This window comes from Poromitra crassiceps (assembly GCF_964638095.1).
Source record: "Poromitra crassiceps genome assembly, chromosome: 6".
NCBI lineage: Eukaryota > Metazoa > Chordata > Actinopteri > Beryciformes > Melamphaidae > Poromitra > Poromitra crassiceps.
The window spans coordinates 13,154,503-13,164,502 of NC_139627.1; the positions used below are offsets into that span (position 1 = coordinate 13,154,503).

The following is a 10,000-nucleotide window of genomic DNA, read 5'->3' on the forward strand; positions in this document are numbered from 1 at the left end:
AGAGCGCGAGAGAGATAGAGAGAGGAAAACACACAGGAGACAGTTTAGGCCACGAATTGCTCAGGAACACTAAAGTAGAACACATTACGGATTCGAACCGCAACCTTTGGCTTAACATACCAAACATACAATTTTACTGCCTCATAACAACAAAAATATCATACCATATCTGTGAGGGTTGTGGGTCAATGCAAATTAATCAATTATTACTTCATCAGCTGCTGAGATTTCTGGCTCTTTAACCTGTACTCTTTTGGATCAAAAGATCTGTTGTGGCAATTGTTATATACACCTCCTGGTACATGATGATGTCACCACTAAAGATTCATACGCCTCCTGGTACATGATGATGTCACCACTAAAGATTCATACGCCTCCTGGTACATGATGATGTCACCACTAAAGATTCATACGCCTCCTGGTACATGATGATGTCACCACTAAAGATTCATACGCCTCCTGGTACATGATGATGTCACCACTAAAGATGCATACGCCTCCTGGTACATGATGATGTCACCACTAAAGATTCATACGCCTCCTGGTACATGATGATGTCACCACTAAAGATGCATACGCCTCCTGGTACATGATGATGTCACCACTAAAGATGCATACGCCTCCTGGTACATGATGATGTCACCACTAAAGATGCATACGCCTCCTGGTACATGATGATGTCACCACTAAAGATGCATACGCCTCCTGGTACATGATGATGTCACCACTAAAGATTCATACGCCTCCTGGTACATGATGATGTCACCACTAAAGATTCATACGCCTCCTGGTACATGATGATGTCACCACTAAAGATTCTCTGCTTTTCCAGGAAGTAAAAGTAATGAAATTCTGATTACAAATACAAGACAATACTAGTTTTGGTGACTTCTTTTGGCATACATTGTCAAACAGGTGTGGTGTGGTGTTAGAATGACCTAACAATGCCAATGTAAAATCACAATGTATGTGATTTTAATGCCCCTTTAAGGTTTCAGTCTCTCTAAAAACACCCTTGCGGTCCTTTTTGCATGCTTTCAGTGAGTTAGTTTGTTGTAAATGTGTGTTTTCAGTGAACTTGTTTCGTTGTAAATGTGTGTTTTCAGTGAGTTAGTTTGTTGTAAATGTGTGTTTTCAGTGAGCTTGTTTAGTTGTAAATGTGTGTTTTCAGTGAGTTTGTTTAGTTGTAAATGTGTGTTTTCAGTGAGCTTGTTTAGTTGTAAATGTGTGTTTTCAGTGAGCTTGTTTAGTTGTAAATGTGTGTTTTCAGTGAGCTTGTTTAGTTGTAAATGTGTGTTTTCAGTGAGCTTGTTTAGTTGTAAATGTGTGTTTTCAGTGAGCTTGTTTAGTTGTAAATGTGTGTTTTCAGTGAGTTTGTTTAGTTGTAAATGTGTGTTTTCAGTGAGTTAGTTTGTTGTAAATGTGTGTTTTCAGTGAGCTTGTTTAGTTGTAAATGTGTGTTTTCAGTGAGCTTGTTTAGTTGTAAATGTGTGTTTTCAGTGAGTTTGTTTAGTTGTAAATGTGTGTTTTCAGTGAGCGTGTTTAGTTGTAAATGTGTGTTTTCAGTGAGCTTGTTTAGATGTAAATGTGTGTTTTTAGTGAGTTAGTTTGTTATAAATGTGTGTTTTCAGTGAGATTGTTTAGATGTAAATGTGTGTTTTCAGTGAGCTTGTTTAGTTGTAAATGTGTGTTTTCAGTGAGATTGTTTAGATGTAAATGTGTGTTTTCAGTGAGCTTGTTTAGTTGTAAATGTGTGTTTTCAGTGAGTTTGTTTAGTTGTAAATGTGTGTTTTCAGTGAGATTGTTTAGATGTAAATGTGTGTTTTCAGTGAGATTGTTTAGATGTAAATGTGTGTTTTCAGTGAGCTTGTTTAGTTGTAAATGTGTGTTTTCAGTGAGTTTGTTTAGTTGTAAATGTGTGTTTTCAGTGAGCGTGTTTAGTTGTAAATGTGTGTTTTCAGTGAGTTAGTTTGTTGTAATGTGTGTTTTCAGTGAGTTTGTTTAGTTGTAAATGTGTGTTTTCAGTGAGCTTGTTTAAATGTAAATGTGTGTTTTCAGTGAGTTAGTTTGTTGTAAATGTGTGTTTTCAGCAAGTTAGTTTGTTGTAAATGTGTGTTTTCAGCTAGTTAGTTTGTTGTAAATGTGTGTTTTCAGTGAGTTAGTTTGTTGTAAATGTGTGTTTTCAGCGAGTTAGTTTGTTGTAAATGTGTGTTTTCAGTGAGTTAGTTTGTTGTAAATGTGTGTTTTCAGTGAGTTAGTTGTAAATGTGTGTGAGACTGACCTCGTCCCCTCGGGCCACGTGCTGCGTCATGTCTTTGAGGCAGCGCATCATCCTCTCGTCTCTGAAGTCGTAGGGAAAGGTCTCTGTCCACTCCGTCAGCAGCTGGACCAGCTTGGGCGCCACCTCGCAGATACGGATCTGAAAAGACCACAGCACACATTTAAATGGGTGTGTCACATATGAGAGAGAGAGTGAAGTAATATCTCACATACAGTAGGCGATATTTTTCCCCCCATGATGGCGAAGGCTAGACGAAGACATGACCTGCCCCTCTCTGCATCTGATTGGCTTAGCGTCAAACGTTCATCCAATCACATTCGCTTGACTATCCTGCATCTCTTTCTACAGTCTCAGTGGGTCAAACAGACAGCAGTTTCGCTTGCTGGCCTGCATGAAAGACGCCACTGTGTGTTTATGTTTTTAATATAGTCTGGTCTATTGTTTATAACGCTGCTAGTCTTGGCAGTGCACGTATGTAGCCTATAGACAAATCTTTTTTTTCATTTACAGTGAACTTTAATTCAGCTCATTATAACACAAGAGTGACATGTAGCCTATTTCAATTTAAATATTAATCAGAGGAAACAAGATGATGGAAATTTAGAATGACAAGAAAAATACACATTCACATATGTCTGTGTCTGTGCAATAAGTAGGCCTAAATAACTCAGTTATAAGCGCTGTCGCCCCACAGCTAGAAGGTCCTGGGTTCGATTCCCACCTGGGACGCTGTGAGCGCTGAAGGAGTGCGTGCTCGTCCGCATGTCCTCGAGTGCCCACCGCCCGGGTGGGGTCATCAAAAGGGCCTTTCTGTGTGGAGTTTGCATGTTCTCCCCGTGCCCCCTGGGGGTTTCCTTCATATAGGAACCCCACACTAAAACATGCAATATCCTGGTCGCTGAAGTGGTGCCTCCTCTGGTCGTTAGAGGCACCTGTTCGGAGGGAGGGGAACTCGTTGGAATAGCGTGATCCTCCCACGTGCTATGTCCTACAGGTGAAGCTTCCCCTGTCAGGTGAAAAGAAGCGGCTGGCTAACTGCCCATGTCTCAGAGGAAGCATGGAGCCAGTTCGGCACAGGGTGGAGCAGCAACCAGGATAAATAGAAATTAAAAAATGTGCACTAATGGGGGATAAAAATGGGATAAAAAAAATCTGGAAAAAAATATTTATAAAAAAAAAAACGCGGTTATACGGTTTGCAATCGTAACATTCAAGATCTCACACATAACCTTTTGATTCTATATGCTGCCATCTGTCATCTCATGCTTGTTGATTTAATGATTGTTTCGCACCTGCTGCTCACGTTATGAACAAATTCTTAGATGGCCCTTATAGCCTCAGCAACAACTAACTGAATAGTCATTTTAATAAAGTATGAATGTTAACTGTCCAGCAAACATTTTTTGATGACTTCTGGCTCGCCTGGGAAGCAGGCGAGAGCACCCGAGTGCAGGCAGCTAATCAGAGGCAGAGAGGGGCGGGTCATGCATTCGCCGAGCCTTCGCCATCATGGGAAAGAAAATGTCGCATACAGTAGAGCTGAGAGAGAGAGTGAAGTCAGACAGAGTTGGTGTAGGTGTTAGCGATGAGACAAACCACACTTGTCAGCAGTGATGGGACAATATATATGTAAATTAAATATATCCAGAGGTGGAAAGAGTACTCAATTACATGTCGTCGCTGTCGGGCGGGGACCTCATATGTCAGTTTATTCACATTTTTGAGTTTAAGTCTTAAAGGGATACACACACAAATGAGGGATATACACGCAAATGCTGCATCAGGCATCAATGGGTTAATAATTACATTTCCCACATCCAGCACATTAGCAGTGTTACCTAAGCTGTCCCTGTCTTGTCTTTCATACTGAACAGCTCGTTCAGATGCAGCCAGCGATGCTCAGTTTGGCGATTCCCTGCTTTGCCAGACGAGCTCGAGATGCTAGCAGCAGCAATATCACAATCACACAGGTCCATTCTACGATGGCACATGAATCTGAGATTTCTGAACTAATGTGCGTGTGTTGTCACACACCTTGTCCAGCAGGGCGTCTCCAGAGCGCTGCTGCTCCACACACAGCTGGCAGACGCGGGTCATGAGGTCGTACGGGTGCAGGAAGAGGCGGGAGCTCAGCAGGAAGGTGAAGACGTACGACCGCTGCAGGAGGGGGAGAAGAAGAAGAGCGGCGGTCAGAGACACAACGAGAAGGGAGAGGAGACAGGACCCAGAGCCGTGTATGTAAAGAGTTGTGACATCTCCATTCACTCCAATGGACCAGTTTTTTACTCTCAAGAGTTCCAGGAAGTAAAGTGGATTCAGCAGCACTGTCGAGTTGCAGCAAAATGGACAGTTTGTGTTGTACTTTGATTATTATTATTATTTTTTTAATCAAATTGTACATCCGAGAACCCTTCCTGGCTGTTCATTGGCTAATGAGTCATGCATTTTGGTCCTCCGCTGAAGGTAAGCTACATTAGCTTCCTCAAAGCCTGAAGATCTTGAAGGAGTTCTACAAACATTTATGGGAAATAGAGAAATAGAGCTGCTCTGGAGGCAGAAACAATCTGATTGAAACAGAAACTTCATAGAAACAGAAGCTTCATGAATTTGTCGCTAGGATTTAGTGACTTTTCAAATTTCACGTGACTAGCAACAGCACAACACAGAGCTCCTATTGGCTCGAATGAATTCTCTCCATTTTCGACCACTGACTTACAGATCTGAAATGAGTCAGTGACTGACTGGTACTCACATCAGGATAATAGTCGACAGTGGGCACCAGGTGCTGGATCAGCGCCTCCAGGGAGGCCGACACCAAGCTGTTGTCATGGTAACACATCTCGCCGTAGCTGGTGGCGATGGCGTGTGCGTAGAGGCGGTCCTTGGCGGCGGCCGCGGCTTTGTGTGTATGTAGGGCTGTGGAGTTGTTCCGGTAGGACTGCTCGCTGCTGCTGCTGCCACTGGTGCTGCGGTAACGCTCGCCGCCGCTGCCCGCGCTGCCCCCGCTGGAGCTGCGGTGCGAGCGTGCCGGACAGGAAGGGGCGTGGCTGTGGGCGGGACAGGAATTGGCGTGGCTGTGGCGAGGGCTGTGAGGCTGGGCCGTGGAGGAGTACGGGTTCTCTGTCACCGCGCAGCCGCTGTGGTACACATGCTCCCTCACGCTCGGCCTGTCACAAAAATCAACAAGCAAATAGTAAACATGTCGTGATGTAGTTCCATGGGTCAGTCAATAGTAAACATGTTGTGATGTAGTTACTTGGGTCAGTCAATAGTAAACATGTTGTGATGTAGTTACTTGGGTCAGTCAATAGTAAACATGTCGTGATGTAGTTCCTTGGGTCAGTCAATAGTAAACATGTTGTGATGTAGTTCCTTGGGTCAGTCAATAGTAAACATGTTGTGATGTAGTTCCATGGGTCAGTCAATAGTAAACATGTTGTGATGTAGTGTAGTTACTTGGGTCAGTCAATAGTAAACATGTTGTGATGTAGTTCCTTGGGTCAGTCAATAGTAAACATGTTGTGATGTAGTTCCTTGGGTCAGTCAATAGTAAACATGTTGTGATGTAGTTCCTTGGGTCAGTCAATAGTAAACATGTTGTGATGTAGTTCCTTGGGTCAGTCAATAGTAAACATGTTGTGATGTAGTTCCTTGGGTCAGTCAATAGTAAACATGTTGTGATGTAGTTCCTTGGGTCAGTCAATAGTAAACATGTTGTGATGTAGTTCCTTGGGTCAGTCAATAGTAAACATGTTGTGATGTAGTTCCTTGGGTCAGTCAATAGTAAACATGTTGTGATGTAGTTCCTTGGGTCAGTCAATAGTAAACATGTTGTGATGTAGTTCCATGGGTCAGTCAATAGTAAACATGTTGTGATGTAGTGTAGTTACTTGGGTCAGTCAATAGTAAACACGTTGTGATGTAGTTACTTGGGTCAGTCAATAGTAAACATGTTGTGATGTAGTTCCATGGGTCAGTCAATAGTAAACATGTTGTGATGTAGTGTAGTTACTTGGGTCAGTCAATAGTAAACATGTTGTGATGTAGTTACTTGGGTCAGTCAATAGTAAACATGTTGTGATGTAGTTCCTTGGGTCAGTCAATAGTAAACATGTTGTGATGTAGTTCCTTGGGTCAGTCAATAGTAAACATGTTGTGATGTAGTTACTTGGGTCAGTCAATAGTAAACACGTTGTGATGTAGTTACTTGGGTCAGTCAATAGTAAACATGTTGTGATGTAGTTACTTGGGTCAGTCAATAGTAAACATGTTGTGATGTAGTTACTTGGGTCAGTCAATAGTAAACATGTTGTGATGTAGTTACTTGGGTCAGTCAATAGTAAACACGTTGTGATGTAGTTACTTGGGTCAGTCAATAGTAAACACGTTGTGATGTAGTTACTTGGGTCAGTCAATAGTAAACATGTTGTGATGTAGTTACTTGGGTCAGTCAATAGTAAACATGTTGTGATGTAGTTACTTGGGTCAGTCAATAGTAAACACGTTGTGATGTAGTTACTTGGGTCAGTCAATAGTAAACATGTTGTGATGTAGTTACTTGGGTCAGTCAATAGTAAACATGTTGTGATGTAGTTCCTTGGGTCAGTCAATAGTAAACATGTTGTGATGTAGTTCCATGGGTCAGTCAATAGTAAACATGTTGTGATGTAGTGTAGTTACTTGGGTCAGTCAATAGTAAACATGTTGTGATGTAGTTCCTTGGGTCAGTCAATAGTAAACATGTTGTGATGTAGTTCCATGGGTCAGTCAATAGTAAACATGTTGTGATGTAGTTCCTTGGGTCAGTCAATAGTAAACATGTTGTGATGTAGTTACTTGGGTCAGTCAATAGTAAACATGTTGTGATGTAGTTCCTTGGGTCAGTCAATAGTAAACATGTTGTGATGTAGTTCCTTGGGTCAGTCAATAGTAAACATGTTGTGATGTAGTTCCATGGGTCAGTCAATAGTAAACATGTTGTGATGTAGTTCCTTGGGTCAGTCAATAGTAAACATGTTGTGATGTAGTTCCTTGGGTCAGTCAATAGTAAACATGTTGTGATGTAGTTACTTGGGTCAGTCAATAGTAAACACGTTGTGATGTAGTTACTTGGGTCAGTCAATAGTAAACATGTTGTGATGTAGTTACTTGGGTCAGTCAATAGTAAACATGTTGTGATGTAGTTCCTTGGGTCAGTCAATAGTAAACATGTTGTGATGTAGTTCCTTGGGTCAGTCAATAGTAAACATGTTGTGATGTAGTTACTTGGGTCAGTCAATAGTAAACATGTTGTGATGTAGTTACTTGGGTCAGTCAATAGTAAACATGTCGTGATGTAGTTCCTTGGGTCAGTCAATAGTAAACATGTTGTGATGTAGTTCCTTGGGTCAGTCAATAGTAAACATGTTGTGATGTAGTTCCTTGGGTCAGTCAATAGTAAACATGTTGTGATGTAGTTACTTGTGTCAGTCAATAGTAAACATGTTGTGATGTAGTTACTTGGGTCAGTCAATAGTAAACATGTTGTGATGTAGTTCCTTGGGTCAGTCAATAGTAAACATGTTGTGATGTAGTTCCATGGGTCAGTCAATAGTAAACATGTTGTGATGTAGTTCCATGGGTCAGTCAATAGTAAACATGTTGTGATGTAGTTACTTGGGTCAGTCAATAGTAAACATGTTGTGATGTAGTTCCATGGGTCAGTCAATAGTAAACACGTTGTGATGTAGTTACTTGGGTCAGTCAATAGTAAACATGTTGTGATGTAGTTACTTGGGTCAGTCAATAGTAAACACGTTGTGATGTAGTTACTTGGGTCAGTCAATAGTAAACATGTTGTGATGTAGTTCCATGGGTCAGTCAATAGTAAACACGTTGTGATGTAGTTACTTGGGTCAGTCAATAGTAAACATGTTGTGATGTAGTTCCTTGGGTCAGTCAATAGTAAACATGTTGTGATGTAGTTCCATGGGTCAGTCAATAGTAAACACGTTGTGATGTAGTTACTTGGGTCAGTCAATAGTAAACATGTTGTGATGTAGTTCCATGGGTCAGTCAATAGTAAACACGTTGTGATGTAGTTACTTGGGTCAGTCAATAGTAAACATGTTGTGATGTAGTTCCTTGGGTCAGTCAATAGTAAACATGTTGTGATGTAGTTCCATGGGTCAGTCAATAGTAAACATGTTGTGATGTAGTTCCTTGGGTCAGTCAATAGTAAACATGTTGTGATGTACTTCCTTGGGTCAGTCAATAGTAAACATGTTGTGATGTAGTTCCATGGGTCAGTCAATAGTAAACATGTTGTGATGTAGTTCCATGGGTCAGTCAATAGTAAACATGTTGTGATGTAGTTCCATGGGTCAGTCAATAGTAAACATGTTGTGATGTAGTTCCATGGGTCAGTCAATAGTAAACATGTTGTGATGTAGTTCCATGGGTCAGTCAATAGTAAACATGTTGTGATGTACTTCCTTGGGTCAGTCAATAGTAAACATGTTGTGATGTACTTCCTTGGGTCAGTCAATAGTAAACATGTTGTGATGTAGTTCCTTGGGTCAGTCAATAGTAAACATGTTGTGATGTAGTTCCTTGGGTCAGTCAATGGTAAACATGTTGTGATGTACTTCCTTACATCAGTCAATAGTAAACATGTTGTGATGTACTTCCTTGGGTCAGTCAAGACTCAATAGTAAACATGTTGTGATGTAGTTCCTTGGGTCAGTCAATAGTAAACATGTTGTGATGTAGTTCCTTGGGTCAGTCAATAGTAAACATGTTGTGATGTAGTTCCTTGGGTCAGTCAATAGTAAACATGTTGTGATGTAGTTCCTTGGGTCAGTCAATAGTAAACATGTTGTGATGTAGTTCCTTGGGTCAGTCAATAGTAAACATGTTGTGATGTAGTTACTTGGGTCAGTCAATAGTAAACACGTTGTGATGTAGTTCCATGGGTCAGTCAATAGTAAACATGTTGTGATGTAGTTCCTTGGGTCAGTCAATAGTAAACATGTTGTGATGTAGTTACTTGGGTCAGTCAATAGTAAACATGTTGTGATGTAGTTCCTTGGGTCAGTCAATAGTAAACATGTTGTGATGTAGTTCCTTGGGTCAGTCAATAGTAAACATGTCGTGATGAAAATTGTACAACCTCTGTAGAAGTAGCGGGGGGTGGGTGGGGGGAGGGTGTACTGTTTTGGGCCAAATTCAAAATGGCAGAAAATCTTGTAGACGGAAATAGGTGGGGCCTATACGGATGGGTGCAGAATGAACCAATGAATCCAGGGAAAGCGGAATTTTGATTGTGGCCCATTCACGGTTCAGAGGTTGTAGGCCAGGGGTGGCCAAACTACGAACCGTGGGCCAACTGCGGGTTTTAAGTGGCCCGCAATTAATTATTTAGCAATTATTTTTTTTGGCCTGTTAAGCTTTTTTTCATTTTTCCATTTTAAAGTTTGAAACGGAAAAACTGAAAAAAGTTTTTTCCCCATTTCGTTTTTTCCATATAAAACCATTGAAAATGGGTTACTTGAGTACCCTGACCTGGTCTATAAGTTTTTTCGTCAGTTTTTTTATTTAATTTTTTACATTTTTAATACTAAATGTTGGTGAAATTATCTCTGTCTTAACCTGTTTGCACAGGAAAAGATTTAAAAACATACAGAAATACCCATTGTAATAGGTGAGCACAATAAACTATGTGTCATATATTTATTTAGG

The 10,000-nt window shown here is 40.9% G+C and overlaps 1 pseudogene across 1 annotated transcript in view; it reads right to left on the minus strand.

Moving 5' to 3' along the window:
• Positions 1 to 10,000, minus strand: part of LOC310777715 (ras-GEF domain-containing family member 1B-B-like) — a 25,674-nt pseudogene that overhangs the window by 14,843 nt on the left and 831 nt on the right. Inside the window, exons 3-5 of the transcript XR_014554044.1 lie at positions 5,034 to 5,448; positions 4,316 to 4,438; positions 2,267 to 2,419 (exon numbers count right to left, since the gene is read on the minus strand). The product of XR_014554044.1 is annotated as a ras-GEF domain-containing family member 1B-B-like (transcript). The remainder of the gene's footprint in view (positions 1 to 2,266; positions 2,420 to 4,315; positions 4,439 to 5,033; positions 5,449 to 10,000) is intronic.